This window comes from Dipodomys merriami, unplaced genomic scaffold (assembly GCF_024711535.1).
Source record: "Dipodomys merriami isolate MVZ:Mamm:240054 unplaced genomic scaffold, mDipMer1.0.p SCAF_2516, whole genome shotgun sequence".
NCBI lineage: Eukaryota > Metazoa > Chordata > Mammalia > Rodentia > Heteromyidae > Dipodomys > Dipodomys merriami.
The window spans coordinates 21,631-42,644 of NW_027203956.1; the positions used below are offsets into that span (position 1 = coordinate 21,631).

Consider the following 21,014-nt stretch of genomic DNA (forward strand, 5'->3'; position numbering starts at 1 on the left):
AGGGAGATGCCATATGAGGTTTTCTTACTGAGATTTCTGAGTGAGTTGCTATCACTTGTACTGCATTTTGCAAATCGAATCTGTCAAAACCATTTTAAGAGATATTTGGTTTTAAAAGATATTTGGTTCCAAGCATTCTGTCTAAGGCATATTCAACAACTAGTGAAACTTGTGTTGTCTGTAGCTATGTGTCCTTCTCTATGTGTGCATGTATACATGTGTATAAGTATGTGTGTATTTTTGTGTATAGTAACATGCATGTCTACATATAGACGGGCATATACACCCATATATTCATATACAAATAAATATACATATATAAATATATGTGCATATATATATATATCAGTTGTTCAGTGATTCAATCTATAGTTCCCAGCATATTGCCACTCTCACAATGTGTACATGATAAACTGCTCTGAGGGTATTTGTTGTATGATAGACATCTTTTGTACTCACTTCCCCCATTAACCTTGTTTTTCATCCCTGAATACCTTCGGTCTACTTTGCATAGGTTAGCATTGTTTTCATTATATGTATTCACTGATAATAGAAGAAAAATTGGTTTGTAAAAGAAAGAGAACTTTTAGGTCAGAGGTTAAAAGTATCCTAACGTCTCAATGATTCTTATGAGATAAAATTTGTAATAGTAGTAAAAGTGAAAAGGAATTCCTAGATCTGTTGTTTTGCCATTTAGAATAGGAAAGAATAACATCACGTCACTATTATAACTCTTAAAGAATGCAAGGGTAACTGATGGTCGCTATCATTTTTCCACAATACCAGTGGATTCTGAAGGATAATAGTAGACCAGCAGAAATTCTAAGTACCATACATGGAGCATGAAAGATAAAGAGAGGAAATGAGAGAGTGAAAGAGAAAGAGAAATATCACAATACTGAAAGTGCATAACAGATAAACAAGAGCTGTATGAGAATATTCATACTGCTATCTTTAGACTCTACATGTACATTTGGAGGTATTTGATGTATGTTAACCCATTAACATGAAATATAAAGTTATTTTGATAAAAATAAAAATGATTCAGGAGAAATTATAAATGCAAAAACAATCTTCACAGAAGCAAATTCTCAGAAATATTTCATCACTTTGAAAAGGATAAAGTGGATGAAGTTAGTAGTATGACAATTCACAAAGACATAAAAAGATATTAATATATTTCATTATATATCCCAAAGAAGAAAGCAATTATTGTTTAGATGATTTTTTAAAACACAGTCTCTCAGGTGTTGGGAAGGTGGCTCAGTGGTAGAGTGCCTGCCTTGCATGCACTGGGTTTGATTCCTCAGCATGACATAAGCCGAAAAAGATGGAAGTGTGTTGTGGCTCAAGTGTTAGCGCTAGCTTGGAGCTGAGGGAGAGCACCTAGGACCCAGAGTTCAAGCCCCATGACCACAAAAATCAAAATATAAAACAAAACAAAACACAGTCTCTCACGTTTGTGGCTTCAACTCTGTAATACCACTGCTTCAGCCTAGGGCTAAGGTTTTAGGTGTGTATATTTATCAACACTCCTGATTCAGACTCTACTTAATCATTTTTTTTAAATAAATATTTTGTTCTTAATTTTCCTCTTTGTAAATTCACATGCCCTATAAAAAATGGTTCGGCCATCCCAGTAACCTTCTCAATGTACCTCCTAATAACGACTTTCAAAAAGTTGTATTATATTACAAGGAAAACAATGCTACAAATAAGGAAAACCAATAAAAATATTAATGATTAAAATAAAAACTAAAATAATTAATCAGTGTTTTCAGTATTTGAAGGGTATTACCTATTAGATTTTACAATTTTCTCATATCCCTGTACATTTAAAATGGGCTAAGGTTATGATATTCAACAAGAGGTTTTTAGGTTATGAGTAATCTTTAAAGTTACCCACTAAGATTACTCTTTATGGCTCATCTAATCATTTGTATATGTCTTATATCATCATTTGTTCCTCGCTAACATATAAAATAAGGAAGCCAGGGGCTGGGAAGGTAGTTCAGTGGTAGAGTGCTTGCCTTGCATGCTTGAGGCCCTGGGTTCAATTCCTCAGCACCACATAAGCAAAAAGAAAAAAGCCGGAAGTGGCGCTGTGGCTCAAGTGGTAGAATGCTAGCCTTGAGCTGAAGAGCTGAGGGAGAGCGCCCAGGCCCATAGTTCAGGCCCCACGACCGGACCCAAAAAAATTAAAAAACATAAAATAAAATAAGGAAGCCCTATAGTTTTAACAGAAACAGTGTAGTTAACAAAGTCTTAACTCTTTATTCTGCTCCTTTACATAAAGACTTGGCAACTTCTGATTAGTAATGTTCCTATAAACTCTTAAATATACATACATAGTAGCATATGTCTGTTCTGTTACCATAAATCTTAAATATTTTATCGAAAAGTTTTATTACCTGCCAAACAGTCCTTGTTTTAGCATATATAAGCAAATTCCCAAAATTAAATATATTTAAACCATTAAAACTTTTAACAAAACTTAACACTTGCTGCAGTGTTCATTATGACAGGTGCCTTGTATAGAATAATTTAATTCCTCCTCCTACACATCTCTTGAACAACAAATATCTGGAATTATTTTGTTTTTGACATGTCAATCTTGATTTTAGTCTTAAATGTGTGCTTATTTAAGAAGTACATGGTTCTAAAATTTCATGAAAATTCTTTTAAACTTACTTTTTGTTGAATTGTCTAGTTTAAGAAAATCAATTACATTTTTTATATAAAACATGTTCTATGTTCCATTCAGCATCACTTACTCTAACATTGGAACTATACAGAGAAGATTTGAATGACCCCTGTGCAAGGATTGCAGGCAAATTCCTGTACCATTACCTACTTTCACAACAACAGATGCTGGAGGGGATGTTGCCACAAGTTAACTGTACTGCACTCTTGGTGGGAGTGTCAACTTGTTCATCCACTTTGGAAAGTAGTATGGAGGTTCCTCAAAAGACTTCACATAGAACTCCCCTATGACACAGCAATCCCACTTTTGAGCATTTACCCAAAAGATCACAAACAAGACGGTACTAAAACTGCCATCACAATTATATTTATTGCAGCTTTGTTTAAGATAGCTAAGATATAGGACCAACCCCAATGCCCTTCATCAGATAAATAGATCAAGAACATGTGCTATTTATACCAATGAAATTCTATGCCTCCATGAGAAAGTATGGCATGACCCAATTTGTTAGAAAATGGAAAGACTTGGAAAAAAATTATTAAGTGATGTAAGCCAAGTCCAAAGAAACATAGGTCACACGGTTTCCCTAATTTTTAATAACTAATATAACTGGGATAAGCAGAAAAGGTCAAAATCTATGCCCATATGACCAGATAAGATGTTGTTAAGGGAAATGAACCCCCAAATAGGAACACAACTGTTTTTTTTTTCTTTCTTGCTATTGTTCTAACGTACTTATAACAGGCTATGTGATTTTTTTTGTTTCTTTATATGTTCCTCCCCCATGCTATAACCCCTGTTTTCACTGTATTTGAATTTGGTGTGCCCACCTCTTGTATATACGCTCCTGTAATTTGGGGGAGGGGAAGGAAAAAAGCAAAATGCTGAAATAGGGATTCAGGTTGACCCATTGTAACAAAGAGATGCACAAGACACTATGTTGAAAACTGAACTTTACAAAAATTTAGGCAGGGGAAGTGGGGAGGGGCGTGTACTTGTAGAGGTGGGAGGGAAAGGACGGTAGAGGGAAAATAAAGGAGGAGGTAACAAAGCTTGTTAGGAAATGTACTCATTACTTGCTCATGTAAATGTGACCTCTCTGTACAGTATTTTTAAAATAAAAAACATATGAAAATGTTCTGAGATGAAAGAGTTTATTTCCTTTATTTTACTCATATAATATGTTTAACAAAGAAATTAATGCGAAACACTGATATGAAGGTATTTTGAATGAATGTGTGTGTGTGCACGTGCACGTGTTCTCATGCACTTGCATGTATGTTGGTGTGCTCACAGTTTGAAAAAAGGGCGTCAAAGTCTTGCTAGGCCTGCTCTCTAGATTGGTGAGCTACTATATGAGCTACATCTCCATTCCTGGCCCTTTGCTAACATTAAAATTTTTGAAAAATTATCTCATGAATTTATTTTGTCCTGATTGGCTTGCACTGTTATCCACATATCTCTGGCTCCTGAGTAAATATGCCAAGTAGTTAGGATTACAGGTGTGACCAACCAGCACAAGGCTTTCAGAATAATTTTAAAAGTGGAAGAAAGTTTACTTCACGGGGGCTTGTTTTATCATCTCCTACTTATAAAGCACTTTGGAGTGATTATTTGTGATTTTTTTTTGTTTTTTAGATTCTTAAGAAAGTAAGTGATGATATTTAAAATGGAACCTGGAAAAATGGGACAGAATATATTTGTCTCTCTTATAAGCTCAGCTCTGTGCATGATAACCCAATATCACCAACACAGTCTGTGTTGAAGACAAAAGGTAACAGAAAATAATCACCATGGCCAATAATTGTTATGGTATTATTTCTTGGACAATATGAACCTTGAATAGAGAGTGTAAGAGAATGGAGAGATTTTACCTACCTTTTGTGTATTGCTGAAAGACTTTTGGAAACTTTGACTCATTTCCTTCCTCACAGTGTGTGCTTGGACCATGCACTTATTGACTTTAATTACAATTTTTCCCAACACTAAAATGGCAATAACATTAGCATTATAGAAAATGTTATCTTAAGAATTAAGGAAAATAAAACTTGTGAAATACTTAACATAAACGTCCATGAATGAGTTTTGAGTTTAGTCAGCAGTTTTTTTAAAATACTAAAAAGAATGCGAAAAGTATTACAGAAATCATTCCATATAGTGAGCAAACAGAAGTAATGTTATCTATTGACCATGCTCTTCTTCCAAGGAAGCCAGGTGGATTATTTCTCATGCTGTAAATCAAACTTGTTATCTTATGTCTTGATAGTGTAAAAATATCAGGACAAAATAATGAAGGAATGTTGTAGACTGAGGTGAAGTCCATATGAAAATGTGCAAAACTGATAAAAAATAAAAGTATCTGAGCATTATATTGTGTTTTACATCATTTAAGTTACATTGCAAAGTTAAGAAAGACCTACAAGAATGGATTCTCTTTTTGATGTCCTATCATAGGTCCTTGGATGAACTCTTTCCTCATTCTTGTAAAGACATCATCAGATGAGGGGAACTATATTATTTTTTGTTTGCTTCTGTACATTTATTCTTCATTTGAAATCTGAACTACTTGAGACTGAAAGAAAACAAGGAAATTAGACACGCAGTCTTTGGAAAGAACAATCAATGTGAAATAAATAAAATGCATACAACCTTGTAAAAGGTCTGACTAAAGTGAGTTATATAGTCTCAAGCATAAACAGAAAATGATTAAGAAATATCATGTTATTTAAAATGGAAAATGTTAGGAGTTGCTTAATATTGTTCCTTTCTAATACCTTGAATTAATTATTGATTTTGTATAGAAAGATTAAAGATGAGATTAAAAAGAAACTTGATTAAAAGTGGACAAAAGTTCTGAATAGACATGCTCTCCTTAAACCCTGAAAAATTCCAGTGGGTTTACAAAGTTCCTTAATACCACTTCTATGCTGGTTTAATTCTTTTTGAGCAGAAGTCATTAGAGAAATGTAACTCAAACTTACTATGATACTACTTCATAATTATTGTAACTTTTATCAAAAAAATCAAAGGAATCCGGTGTGGTGGTAAAGGCTTTTAATTCCAAGCATATAGGAGGTTGGATTTAAGTCTAAGGCCAGTCTGGAGTACTGAAGATAATAAAAACCTGCCCTTTTTTACTTTTTAATAAAGGTAATAATGCTGAGAGTGTGGAGAAAAGGAAATTTTCTACACATTTCAACAAAATGCAGGTTAGTATTCTCCTTGTAGAAAGTAATATGCAGCTTTCTAAAGAACTCCAAAGTTGAAATATCATCTGCCCCACCAATCATGTGATTATTTCTCTATGAGTAACTCAAATATATCTGCAGTACATTGTACTCATCATTCACAACAACAGCCAAGATATAAATCGAATTTCAGTGTTCAACTACAGACTAATAAAGCCATGCAAAAATATCTTTTTCTGTTTCATCCTTAGAATATCAAGAGACTTCTCCCATTAACCACAACTTACAATGACCTGAAAGATGTATTCTAAATGAAGAAAAATATTGTCTTCTGATCTTTGTAAACACATACACACACACACAGAACACACACAAACACACACACACACACACACACACCAACATCAAACATTAAGAGAGAAATTTTTAAAAAGTAAAGCAAGGTGGAATTGCTGGGGCATTTAGGTCACAATGTAGAAGATAGTAGATATACAAGATGAACCGGTATAGAGTTGTAATGTACAATCATGAGGATACAGGGGACAACACTGGCCTTACATGGTTTCCCTTATTTGCAATATCTAGTATATGTCTGAGTCAAGCAGGAAAGGTCAGATAAGGTGATGTTAGGGAAATGGACCCTAAGATATGTATTCAATTTTTTTTCTTTCATGCGATTGTTTCTAACACATTTATAAGACTATTTATTTGTTGCTTTGTATGTCCCTCCCCCACAGTATAACCCCTGCTTTCACTGTATTTGATGTCTGTATAATTTTTGGAGGGGAAGGGGAAAAACAAATCGTTTAAATAGGGAAACAGTTGGACCCATTGCAACAATGAAATGTACAAGTCGTTATCTCGAAAACGAACTTTACAACTTTGGTGGGGGGAAAAGGGGGAGGTTTGGATGGGGGGGGGAGGATCAGAAGGGATTGGAAGGAGAAACAAAGGAGGAGGCTACAATGCTTGATAAGAAATGTACTCATTATCTTGTCCATGTAATTGTAACCCCTATGTACAGTATTTTGACAATAAAAAAACTAGAATGAAGCTTTGTAAGTAGGAGTTGTTCTTCTGAGTAGGGGTTGCTCTTTTTGTTGTGCTTCCTTCAGTAATGGATAAGATGAACATAATTCTTTAAATATACCTGCTTGTTTGCAGAAATAATAACAAACACTATACCAATAATGTTGCATGCTCAATATAGAACAAAATGTCAAATTAAAATACATGATATTATCCTTGGTGTAAACTAATTATTGCAAATAAAGGAAACCATGGGACCTATGTTTCTTTGTCCAGTTTACTTCATTAATATGATTTTTTCCAAGGGGAGTACTATGTGAAGTCTTTTAAGATCTTCCATTTCCTTAAAAATGAGATGATACCTTTGTTTCTGATGAAAACATAGTATTGCATGTACGTATATCTCTCTGTTGTGTGTGTGTGTGTGTGTGTGTGTGTGTGTGTGTGTGTGTGTGTTTCACTTTCTTGATCCATTCATTTACTGAGAGGCATCTGGGTTGATTCCATATCTTAAGTAGGGTAAATACTACTGTGATAAAACATAATTGGGCTGGTAGCTTTAGTGTGGCCTTGTTTGTGGTCACTAGGGTAAATGCCCAGAAGTGGGATTACTGGGTAATAGGGGAACATTATTGTGTACATCAAGGATAATATTAATAGTTGAGCGGAATAGCTCAATAGCTATGTACATATGACTCTATAAGGTGATTTAAAGTTAAATCAACACTTGTTGATTTAACTTTTTGTTGTTCTTAATATACTACGTGATTTGTTTTTATCCTTTTGTGTTTTCCACACCTATAGTTTATCGCCTGAAGATACTGTATTTTAATCTGATGCCCGGGTATTGTAAATATGTTGATCTGAACTTGGAAATGGAAGGAGAAAAAACAAAATGGTGAGACAAAGGACAAAGGAGTAACCTATGCAACTGTGATACTCACAAGACAATATGTTGGAAATAATCTTGGGGGGGGGGCGTTGGGAGAGAAGAGGGAAAAATTGGAGAAGGGGTAACAAGTTAGAAAAGAAATGAATTCCTTACCTTACTTGTGTAAGTATAACCCCTCTGTACTTTTCCTTAACAATAGAATTTAAATAGAAAATAAAATCTATGAGAGCAGCAATACAGGAGATAGCAGAGGGGGAAAATATTGTAGTATAGTGCAGTAAAACAGCTGTGGAGACCAGAAATTTTACTTTTACATAGGAAGTAATAAACTAGCACACAGATTTTCAGCCTCATGTCAGTCATTAAAATGGGGAAACAAAATGCACAATCAGTAAACCAATAGAGATAAAATAGAAAACTAAGCAAGTTGAATAGATGACTTGGACCAAGAATAACAAATGACACAATTAGGTAACAAATAACAAGCTGGTAAGTTTAAAAAATATTACCCATAATTCTATTAAATGTTGTGTACATCACAATTTGTTAGCACTATAATTCAAATCACAGTTAAATAATATATCATTATTATAATGTCATTTATTTTTGATTTCTTAGTATTGAATGTTTAATATAAAATTTTAATTTTAGCAGCTATAGAAAAGAAGAAAGTGAAATTAATTTTAATGATATATTTCATGAATTGTAAAATTGAGAAACATTAGAATTTAAAGAAATAATTTATCATTATTGTTTTATTTCTGTGAATTAATGTAATAATTCAAAGTGTATTCTACACTTAACACTCATCGTAATATCAAATAATAAATAATTGCACATGACTCGGTTTTAGGTGGAAGGATTTAGCACTGTGGTAAAATTCATACCACACAATACACGAGGGAATGACCCGTTTCATCTAGTTTAAGTTGTGGAAATTTGATTTCTACATGAATGTTAAATTCCTGTCTAGGTGACATCTATACAAGTATATAGAATTATATGCATGAGGAGTACTTCAGATGATACTTAAAAGTCATATTCATTAATTAAATTTTTATTATTTTGTACCAAATAAAAATTTATAGAGAGACTGAATTTCTGAGTAGATGATGGTGTATGTGGGCCAGATTATGCACATTGAGACTTATTTTATATTCCTGATATTGTTTCTACAGTTAGATTTAATTTTCCATAACTGGGTTAAGTTATTATATTGGATATATGAAAGTGATTCTTTGCCATTAATCCTTTGCCAGTTGTCTAATACTAATATAACTTATCCATATGTTAGAAGTAATGGAAATAACAACAGATATAAGCAAGATAAATCAGTCTGAGGTAGAAAAGAATTTTCACCTTTATTTTGATAGCTGGTCCTTTTTACACTACAGAATATTCTTGGGAAAATGTGCTCCAGGCTGGCCACAACTGCAGAATATTATGGTTTGATCTATCATAAGAGAAGGAAGGCTGGGAACGTCCCTTCCAAAAGTCTGCTCCCAGAGATGTGATCTGCTTTATGGTGGTTACGTGAAAATGAACATTTTTCACAGTCAACCTTGAAAAGCTATCTTGATAGACCATTTCTGTAGCTGGATTACTACAGACTTCTTCATAGTTTTGTAAAGATGCCAGGTTTCCTCATTTTGAGACAATTTAACAGGAATTTAGTCACCTGTGTTTTGTATCTTTCAGGGAAAAACCAAATGACCCTAAGCCAGGGAATCACTGGGGCCCAGAAATGCTACTACCTTGAATAGTAATCCTAGACCTCTAAAACAAAACACACAAACACACACACACACACACACACACACACACACATACACACACACACACACACACACACAATCAAACAATCAAACAAACAAAAAAATCCAGTTAATACAGCCAATCAGGGCTGTTATCACAGCCTACTTGAAGTCAGGCAAAAAAAGAGAAGCTGAGAGTTATTTAGCTGATAACCAATATATTTTTTATGAGGCAGACTGAAATGAGACCCCAGAGAGAGGGTCAGGAAGACTGATCAGAGAGACTAAAATTGGTCACACAAATATTGGAAAATAAAATTCTTTGCAGAACAAATGAATCATAGTAAGCCTGCACATATAAGAACAAGACAGCAGACCAAATTCCAGAAATGCACATTTTCTTAGAGGTCAGCTTAATGAATTAGCAATGGAAATATTTGAATTCTTAAATATTTGACCACATGTGGAAGAAGGCTGAAGAGAAAGAAAATGCCATCACTCTGTTAGGAGGTCCAACATCACATTAGGAAGTAATCAAGCACAGATTTGTAATAAAAAGAGTAAATAATTATTCCAAATGAGGGCTTCATTTGTTTTGATCTAACAGTTCTTGATTTAGGTGCTAGCAATTACCATACAATTGATCCAGTCCCACAGCTGAGTTAATACTGACCGCAGTATTCCCACATGAAGGAACAGAGAAAATTTACAATTGTCTGATGAAATGAGTAGAGGGTGAAATGTTCTAATAATGATATCTGAGGTTTAGAATCAGGTGATGAGGTGGATTTTCTTTTCTAAAAATCCATCATTTTTAGCCTGGTGCCAGTGGCTCACAGCTGTAATCCTACCTACTCAGGAAGCTAAGGTCTGAGGACGGCCGTTCAAAGCCAACCTGGCAGGAAAGTTCCTGAGACTCTTATCTACATTTAACCACCAGAAAACCAGAAGTGGCACTGTGGCTCAAGAGGTGGAGCACTCACCTTGACTTGAAGAGCTTAGGGACAGTGTCCAAGCCCATATTTCAAGCCCCTCAACCAACAACAAAAATCTCCCTTTTCTTGGATCTTTTCCTAACATTCAACAAAGAAGCCATTTTATCAAGCACTACATTTAAGTCCTATTCTAGCTACTGCAAATAGAATGATTTGGTATCCTATGACAAATGGTTCATATTTGCGGAATCAAATACCAGCAATGGTAACTTTTTTCCAGTCCTTGAACTCTGGGTCTGGGCCCTGAACATGGTTATGCTGGTAGCTTTCATTTGAGCTTGTTTGTTATTTATTGGATTACTGCCAATGAGGGTAATTACTGGGTGTAAAGGGAGATATATGTTTAGTCTTTTCAGGAAACTCCGTACTGCATTCCACAGTGGTTGAACAAGTTTAGTTTCCCACCAACAGTGTAATAGAGTTCCCAATTGGTTACATCCATGCCAGCATTTTCTATTGCTAGTTTTCTTGATAATGGGCATTCTAATTGGGATGAGGTAGAATCTGTCTTGTTTACTTGTAGATTTGTGGGCACCTTCTAGCTACCATGAATGAATCCATGAAATCTATATTGCTCGGTGTCTGCATTCCTTTTTCTTTTCTCTTAGTATAATTTTCCCAAGCCTTTCATTTTCCTTAATATTGGTGAAAAGTCATCCTTTCTGATGGGTGAATAGAATTCCAGTGTGTGTGTGTGTGTGTGTGTGTGTGTGTGTGTGTGTGTGTGTGTGTGTGTGTGTGTGTGTAAGATGATTATAGGCCCATGAGTTCATTTCTATGTCTTCTGTTTCATGTGTACTTTTGTAATTCCATATTAAATTTGGATTGCTTTCTTTACTGCATTGAAGAATATTGTTAGGATTTTGATGAGTATCACATGGTCAATTGTTTGGGGCAGTATTGCAGTTTTTGACACTTTAATTCTTCCACCCAGGAACATTGAAAGTTTTTCCATATCCTTGAATCTCCTTCAATTTCCCTTTTTAGAATTTAATGTTTTCACAGTAGAGTTCCTTCACATTTTTAGTTAAATTAATTAATTCCTCATTTTGTTGTTGTTGTTTTTTGTTTAGATTAGATTTGATTTTGAGGCTAATACATATGAGGTTGTATTTTGGATTTCAGGTTGGTTCTTCCCATTGTTGGTAACACAGAAAAACTACTGATTCTTGGTGGGTTTTATACCGTGCTACATAGCTGAAGGTTAGCATCACCTTTCCTAACTTCAGGGAGGAAGCTATAAGGACTTTTAAATACAGGATCATTTCATCTGTAAAAAGGGATAGTTTTACTTCTTCCCTATTTGTATCCCCCCCCCTTTTTTTCTCTTTCCAATTGCTCTTGCTAGAAAGTCCACTACCATTTTGAAGAGTAGTAGAGAGTGGACATCCTTGTCTCATTCATTGTTTTAATGTCTTAATGCTTCCACTGTTAGGTAAATGCAAATTATCTCTATCATAACCATACTCTGTATTATATTGAGGAGTGTTCCATGCATTCCTAGCTTCTCAGACTTTTTTAATCATAAAAGGATATTGGAGGTTTTTAAAAGCTATTTATATATCCATATAGATGATCATGTGTTTCTCACCCCTGCTTCTACTGATGGTTTGTGCTATGGTTATTGACAAGAATATTGAATCAAATTGTATCCTAGGATGAATCATTTTTGATCATACCATATGGCTTTTTTTGTTAGTTACTGAAATTGGCTGGTGAGAATTTTATTAAGAAGTTCTGTAGTAATGCTTATCAAAGAGTTCTCTTTCTTCGGTGAGTCCCTATGTGATTTAGGGAAGTGTCTAATTCTATTTTCATAGAATGTGTTTGATAATTCCATTTCCCTTTCCATTCCATTGAAGAGTTAGACCTGCGTATTGTAAGTTCTTTGCAGGCCTTAATTTCATGGTAAATTCATTGAGTGCTAGCCTTTTCTGGAATGGGAAGTGGTTTATTGGCATTTAATTTTCATTAATTCTTATGTTTTACTTCTTGCTTCAGATTCAGTATAGGAAAGCATCAATTTCTTCCGGATTCTCCAGATTATTGGCATAAGGTTTTCAAAGTACTCTCTTATACCATTCTCAATGTTGCTTATATCTGTTGTGTTGTCTTATTTTTGTCTCTAATTTTCTCTATTTGAGTTAGTCCTCTTATTTTTTTTATTATGAAAGTGATATACAGAGGGGTCGTTACAGTTACATAAGTAATGAGTACATTTTTTAAGTGTTAACCCTTCCCCATTTTTTCCTGCTTCCCCCAACCCTGACATCCCACTCCCGCAAAGTTGTAAAGTTCATTTCTAACATAGTGTTAGAACCAGGTTAACATGTATAAGACAAAGGGTACAGAAATAAAAAACAGTGAGTACAAGGAATTACCCAAAGGGTTAAAAGTAAATAGAAACAACCAAAAACAGGTCACTATACAATCATCTTGTATCTATTTCTTGAAGCTCATTTCGATAAGCATCATTTTATATGGTGATATGCATATTGCTTTTGAGCTATTGTGACTATTGTAGACATATTCTAGTGTTTCCAAAGGATTGAAAATCGGTGGCCTATGATTCTTTGGGTCTTGCTTGTTTGACTTATTATATTTTAGAAGTGATTGCATTTCCTTACAAATGGGGCAATGCCATTCATTCTGATGGAAGCATAGAGTTTTGTTGTAAACGTATATGACATTTTCTTGATCCCTCATTGAGGGCTCATAGGGGAGCTCTATTGAGGAACCTCCATACTTCTTTACAGAGTATTTGAACAAGTTTACATTTCCACCAATACTGTAGTAATGTTCCTTTTTGGCCACATCCCCACAGCCCAGCATCTTTAGTTTTAGTTCTCTTCATAATGATCACTCTAACTGGGGTGAGGTGGAAGGCCAATGTTGCTTTGATTCGCACTTCTTTTATGGCCAAAAATGTTGCATATTTCTTCATGCGTCTATTGGCCATGCATATTTCTTCTTCAGAGAAGTCTGTCTTTACATCTTTAGCCCACTTATTAAGAGAGTTCTTATTTCTTTGAGGATTTGTTTTTATTTGGGGGGGAGTTAATTTTTGGGGCTCTAAATATATTTGAGATATGAGGCCATAGTGTGTTGCAGAGCAAATAAAGATCTCCCAATCTGCTGGCTTTTTTTATTAACTTATCTATATAAGTTCTCTTCTTAGTCAGGTTGTGTCAAGTCTGTTAATTTATTTAAAAAAACCAACTCTTTTTAAAAATTCTTTCTATGTTTTATTTTGTCTTTATTTATTTCTGATTTTTTAAACTTCTTTCTGTCTACTGCTTTGGGTTAGGGCTTGCTCCTGTTTTCAAGGCGTTTGAAGTACATAATTAAAATATTTGTTTGAGATTTCCCAAATTGCTTGATGTAGGTACTCAGAGCTATAAATTTTCCTCTAAGTACTGCATTTCCTGTGTCCCAGATAAGCTAGTATTTTGTGTGATCATTTTTGTTAAATTCCAGAAACTTTCAGTTGTTTTCTAATCCCTTCAGTGTCCCACTGGTCATTCAGCAACGTGTTATTCAGTCTTCATGGGTTTGACAATGGTTTTTTTTTTTTTTGCTTTAGCTGTTTAATTCTAAGTTTATTATGTTACATTCTGACAAGATATGGGAGTTCAATTAATTTTTCTTTCAATTTGGACAGAATTTCTGAGTGACGTAGGATATGTTCTATTTTGGAGAATCTTCCATGAGCTGCTGTGAAGAATGTATATTCTGATGATGAATGTATATTCAGTAGATGTCTGTTTGGGCTAGGTGGTCAATGTAGTTATTTAGGTCTGCAGTTTCTTGGTTGAGTTTTTCCTGGATAGGTCATTCATGGATGACAATGATGTGTTGAGGTATGTTTTTAGGTTAAGTAGTATTTGGTTGATGATGTGGAATGCTCCAGGATTCAGGGCACTGATATTTAGACTTGTTATATCCTCCTAATTGAGCGTTGTCTTTATCAATATGTAATGTCTCTTCGTACTAATTTTAATTTAATTCTATTTTATCTTATGTTAGTAATTCTACTGCAGCCTGTTTATGGTGTCCATTTGCTTGAAAATATTCCTTCCAGCATTTCAGTTTGAGTATGTGTTTGTTTTGGTCAATAAAATATATCTCTTGTAGATGTTAGATGGATGTGACTTGTTTTTTGATACTACTATTTAATCTATGTCTTCTATTTGGAAATTTAAGTCCATTGATGCAGAGAGTTAAGACTGAGAATTTCCTGATAGTCCTGCTATGTTATACATCTGCTGTTAGGAGCTGTGCCTCATTTACTCTTAATATATTTACTTTGTTCTCTGATTGGGAGCATTTTACATAATCAGTTCCTGTTCTTCTTGATCTTTTCTATGTAGGGTATATTTGATTAACTTCTATCCTGCTGATTTGGTGGAGATACATTGTTTTAAGTTGCTTTGTAATGAAATATTTTTATATTTCCTTTAAATGTTAAGGAGTTTGGCTTGGGACCGTATTAATGATTGGTAGTTGTTTACCTTTAATGTTTGTCATATATCATGCCAGGCTCTCCTTTTTGCCATATCAGCTAAAAATCTGTATTTAATCTGACTGTATATTCTTTATAAATAATCAATCTTTTCTCTGTAGCAGCTTTAAAAATCCTTTCCTTTATCCTTAATGATCCTCTAATGGATTTTGATGTAGTGGTTGATTGTTCAGTTCTAGAATTCTCTGTTTGGTGTTCTAAAGGTTTCTCTTTTCTGAATGAGCCTATCTCTTTGGATGTTTGGCATGTTCTCTGCTATATTTCTGTAATATGTTTCCCATCCATTTAGTTTCCTACTCTTCTCCTTCTTGATACCTATCTCCCTGAAATTTGATTTCTAAATGAGTCTTGTACTTCTGGAAATATCATATCTTATTTCTTGTATTTGTTCTAAATGATAATTTCCTCTTTCCTGTTAAACCTATTCTGTCTTTGACCCTGAGATTATCTTATATGTCATTTATATGCTGTGGAGACTTTCTATTTTGTTTTCGATTTCCCTGTCTTCTAATTGGTCCTTTTTTAGGCCTTCTATCTCTTTATTAAATATTTGTTTCCGGTATTGTATGGAATTTCTGTACATTTTTTATTTGGGTGAGGGGGTTGCAAAGGTTGTTTTCTTAGCTTTGCCTTCTCTCATATCTTTTAACTAGTCATACATTTTTTCCTTGGACTCCCTTTACTTCTTAGAATTTATTTATCTTTGTTTCTTTTCTCCACGAATTATTTTGCTAATCGTTGTTTGTTCTCATCTTGTTCACAAATTTCCTTGTAGAGGTTTTCTCTCTTTTCATTAATCACATTTTCAGCAGCATTTGTAATATATTTTGATATATCTTCTATGTCCTTGATTGTCTGTTCTAATGCCTGGTTATTTACTGTGTGAATTGAAGTACCTTGACATAATTTTTCTTGTATTTTTTCTGATTGGTTTTGTCCATTTGGAAGTTTGCTCTTGGGGAAACTATGATGTTAATAATTGACTCTCTATGTTCTTGGTTGGTTTGCCAGGTGTGGGTTTGGTTTTCTGTTTTGACTTGTTTTTCTGGAGTTAGGTATTTTCTATACAATTAAGTGTAGAAGTATAAATCAGTTATGGTGAGATGTTGTGATGTTAATACTTATGGTTCCAGTGACAGTTCGGACGGTCCAATGGTATAATGAATAGCTCTGTGTATGGATGTGGCTTTCTGTGATGTACACTTCTATTTCTACCTTTTTCCACGTGGCCCTTTTATTTCTACATTGCAGATGTGCTTTTGAATATGTTGGTCAATACAGTCACAGTAGTCACCTGCCTGGCTGGGCAGGTTTTCATAGATTTCTATTTTCTAGTGAATATAGTATAAAATCTTCTTATGAATTTTATGTCTATAATTATATCTATAATTACAGCTTTATATCTATAATTATAGTTGTCTTGGTGTGACCCTCTAGAAGTGGAGTACGGGCCAGGACTCTGTTTCATTAGAGAGAGCTAGGGAAATTTTCTGTTGTTATTCTGCCATTGTTTTTCCTCTTCCTCAGATTTGTTTTATATATTGTTGATTTTTTAACATAATTTAGGATTTGTGATGGTTGTATCAGGTTATTTTTGTTTTTCTGCTTGTGTTATTTTGAAGTAGTTATTTCAGGCTTCATTGAAGAGACAGAAATATTTGTTATTACATTGAGAGAAATCGAGAAGACATTTTAACCTATTTGCTACAAGTAAATTAATATTAAGCAAAGCTAATGTAAATAATCACTTCTTACTCTACAGAGGACGAGTATAGTACTCGCGAATATCTTGGAGGAAAAGACTTTAGACTCATTACAATTGATGCCTTACATTGAAATTACCGGCTAAACATTCTTCTTCAGAAAATCAAAAGCTCCATTTATTTCTTATTAATATTATAAAATCATAATACCTGCATGTTGAATTGTTTTCCTCTGCTATTTTCAATTCCATTCTTCATCCATTACATATCTTTGAATGACCAATTCCTTCAAATACCTATATTTCTTATATTGTGTTATAAATCTCAGTAATATTAATACGAATTTATCTCTGAGCCTCATCTTGAGCTACATTTATATGTAATTTATGCATTCTCAAGCAAGAAACCTATTTTACTCTATTTTATGTTTTAATCAATAAATGCATTCTCTTTAGAAATATGTTCTCTCTTTTATATTGCTCCAGTAAACATCATGTGTCTAGTACTTTTACTGAAATATAAGATTTGGAACTAGAAGCCACCCCCCCCCATTATCACTTTCACGTAAACCCCTGGAGACTATTTTACCTATAAAAATATAAAAGTGCAATGCACATGTTTATATATAAATAATATAATGGTTAAGACAATTAGACACAAGGACTACCACATCAATTCCCAATTGACTTAAAGGCACCAAATCATTGTGTTCATGAATATCACTATTATTAGAAAATGACTAGTCAATACAAAGTTTATATTATATTTGAAGTTTACAAAATGAAAATTACACCCAGATTTGCTGTCAATATCCTGTTTCCATGAATACACTTTTTCAGCAAACAGGTAAATAAAAATAAGGGTTTGACACAGAATGTAAGATGTAGAAGTAGACTGTCTTTCCTTAAGATGATTAGTACCTGCAAATCATGTGATATATTGAAAGATACTATAAAAATTCATAAGAAGATGTATGATCAGAAATGATAGGTAAGAAAAGTAACTAGAAAACTGTATATGTAAATTGACCTTTCAATATAAGATGGCAAGCTTTCAATATATGGGCCTATAGAAGGTGATTCTGTATTTCTAACTCACATACAATATTCTGCATTTTTCCACATACTCCCGTTCTCTTACCTCAGTTCCTGATCAATATTCTTCTATTTCATGATGTCAATTCCTACTAAAATAACAAGGTGGATGTTTTTTTGGTCTCTAGATCCAATACATTTTAGTATTTTGGAATAGTATGAGTTCATGGAGTTTGACTTGAATGTCAAGATTGTAGATATTGTATTCAGGTTACTGTTAATTGGCCTGAAGCATACAAAGACACAAAGTATACTAAAAAGAAGGGACTTGATCTCAGAGAAACATACAGGTCCAGGCAAGATCCTGAAGCAAAGAAAAATCAATGGAGCAAACACCAATCAACTATAATTACAAAGGAATGGAACTGATCTCTGATGTTTCTGGGTGGCAGGTGTGTGTATTTGCGTGTGTGTGTGTGGAGAGAGAGAGAGAGAGTGAGAGAGAGACAGAGAGAGAGAGAGAGAGACAGAGAGAGAGAGAGAGAGAGAGAGAGAGAGAGAGAGAGAGAGAGAGAGAGAGAGAGAGAGAGAGAGAGAGAGAGAGAATTTTAGTGTGGCTTCCATATTTATAGTCCATAGAGCAATAATTATTAGGGAGGAGGTGCTCATATCAGAGCTCTGATACCGTTGTCTTCATTTTTTACTGAGATAAACACTTGCTTAATCTCTAATTAAATAGGGAAAATAAACTAACATGTAACGCGATTGTTTTGACAATTAATTAGTATATTGAAGGCCAAAGGGAGCAATTGGAGATCAGTTTAACCTTTTTCCTCTCAGTTGAATATTACACAGCAATAGATGTGATTTCAGGAGTCTCTTGCAATGTACTGACAGCTGAATTATTAATATGCTTAATAATATGAAACATATGATGGAGAAATAGATCAGCCAGCAAGCACAAAGTACTAGTGATAAGACCAAACTTTTGAGCAGGTTACCACATCTTTTAGGAATGTAATTCGTTCATATGAACTTCAAATTTTAATCACACAAGGAAAGCCACAAAATTTGAAGTTCATATGAACGAATTACATTCCTAAAAGATGTGCTAACCTGCTCAAAAGTTTGGTCTTATCACTAGTACTTTGTGCTTGCTGGCTGATCTATTTCTCCATCATATGTTTCATATACTCTACTGTTCAGCCAAGTAGAAAATGCTCATGATCCCATCTCATTTTACAAATTTCCATTCCATACAGACTCTATTTTAGAGTGCTTGCATTTAATATACTGCAGCACCTCATCCTTCCCTGTGGGAGACAGGAAAAAAGATAATTTTGTTTGAATATTAAATTACATAAATTAGTGGATACAGGCATGATTTGTAAAATTATAGAAGTATGTAATAAATGTAAATAGGGAACATGTCACAAACAAAAAATATAATTAAAATCACATGACAAGACTAGAAGTCACAGCATTTTGTGCAGGGAAACATACATTAGATTAGTTGCAGAATTTCTAATTTGAGATAAATTATATATTAAAGCATAATTCCCCTTACCTAAGGATTGAAACATTTTATTGAAAAAAATATATATATAGTTTTTTTGGTCGGTCATGGGGCTTGAACTCTGGGCCTGGGTGCTGTCCCTCAGCCCTTCAGCTCAAGGCAAGCGCTCTACCACTTGAGCTACAGCGCCACTTCCGGTTTTCTGGTGGTTTATTGGAGATAGGAGTCTCATGGTCTCTCCTGCCCGGGCTGGCTTTGAACCGCAATCCTCAGATCTCAGCCTCCTGAGTAGCTACGATTACAGGCGTGAGCCACAAGCACCCGGCTTAAAAAATATAATTCTTAGAGATATTTTTGCTTCATAATTTTAGGGATACAGGTGAACCCATTGCAACAATGAGATGGACAAGTCATTATGTCGAAAAACGAACTTTACAACTTTGGCTGAGGGGGTGGAGATGGGAAGGTATTGGAAGGGAAAACAAAAGAGGAGGCAACAATGCTTGATAAGAAATGTACTCATTACCTTGCCCTTGTAATTGTAACCCCTCTGTACGGTATTTTCACAATAAAAAAAGAAAATAATTTTAAGAAGACCATAATCCCAAAGTTATAATTTTTCTTATTATTTTCCTATTTCCATGTGATTTACCTCCAAATTAGAATTCCAGATATATGATTTAATTTAGTTTAACCGAAACTATTATTGAGTATAAGGTTCTTATACTCTCTACATTCATCACACTAAGATCATCAAATATGGTGACTTTGAAAGGATTAGTCTCTTTGTCAACTATGTTAACATTATTTACAACGTGAGTGAAATGTTTAAAAATAGTATTTATTTTAGTTTAATTACTCTGAAGAGACAAGAACTGATATAATAAAAGGCTAAAAATGATTAGTTTTTAAATTGAGAATTTAAGAATTGTTTTTGACCACACTGGTTACTGGAGCCTTCACAACATGAAGATAATTTATATTGAGATAATTTATATTGATGAAGCAAAAATCCTAGAGCTTACACATTTACAAATACAAATATTATGTCATTCTGAAAATTTAGATCGTATATTAAACAGAAAACTTAGCATTCAAATATCTGAATATAGTAATACATTGAATTGCAGGGTAAGTACTTGTTCTGAAAGGAGATAAAATTGCATTTATTTATAAAAGTAAACCTAAGTATACATTTGAATAAAAGAAAATGTTTAAAATATCACTCATGCAAGACAAAAGATGTACAATTTGTTGTCTTTCATGCCAATTATGTTCTCTAAACTTACTGGAAATACTAGATTAGTAACCCTAAATCATTGTTTTGTAAGGAAATAGAAATTTAGTTCCTAAAACTCATTACTATAAATTTTTCTCAAGCAATTTCTAAGTAATTGTTTATATTTTTTGTTTATATTTTTTGTCATGGAATCTTATTTGATTTTTATTCATTAAGTTAATTAATTAGCCAAGAAAAATATAAATTATGCATGAACAAAGTTTATCTAACACATGTATTTCTTTCAAAAGACAAATGGCACTCTTAAAGAACACAGGAAGGGGGCTGTTAAGGTGGCTCAGTGGTAGAGCGCTTGCTTTGCATGCCTGAGGCCCTGGGTTCGATTCCACAGCACTACATAAGCAAAAAAAAAAGCCTGATGTGGTGCTGTGGCTCAA

General features: G+C 33.9%; 1 non-coding gene across 1 annotated transcript; it reads left to right on the forward strand.

Annotated features, from left to right (window-relative positions):
- The first annotated feature begins 2,751 nt into the window (after positions 1-2,751).
- LOC138836691 (U6 spliceosomal RNA) lies at positions 2,752-2,858 on the forward strand. Its single transcript, XR_011375004.1, has one exon. It is a non-coding gene; the product is annotated as a U6 spliceosomal RNA (small nuclear RNA).
- Positions 2,859-21,014: the final 18,156 nt, after the last annotated feature.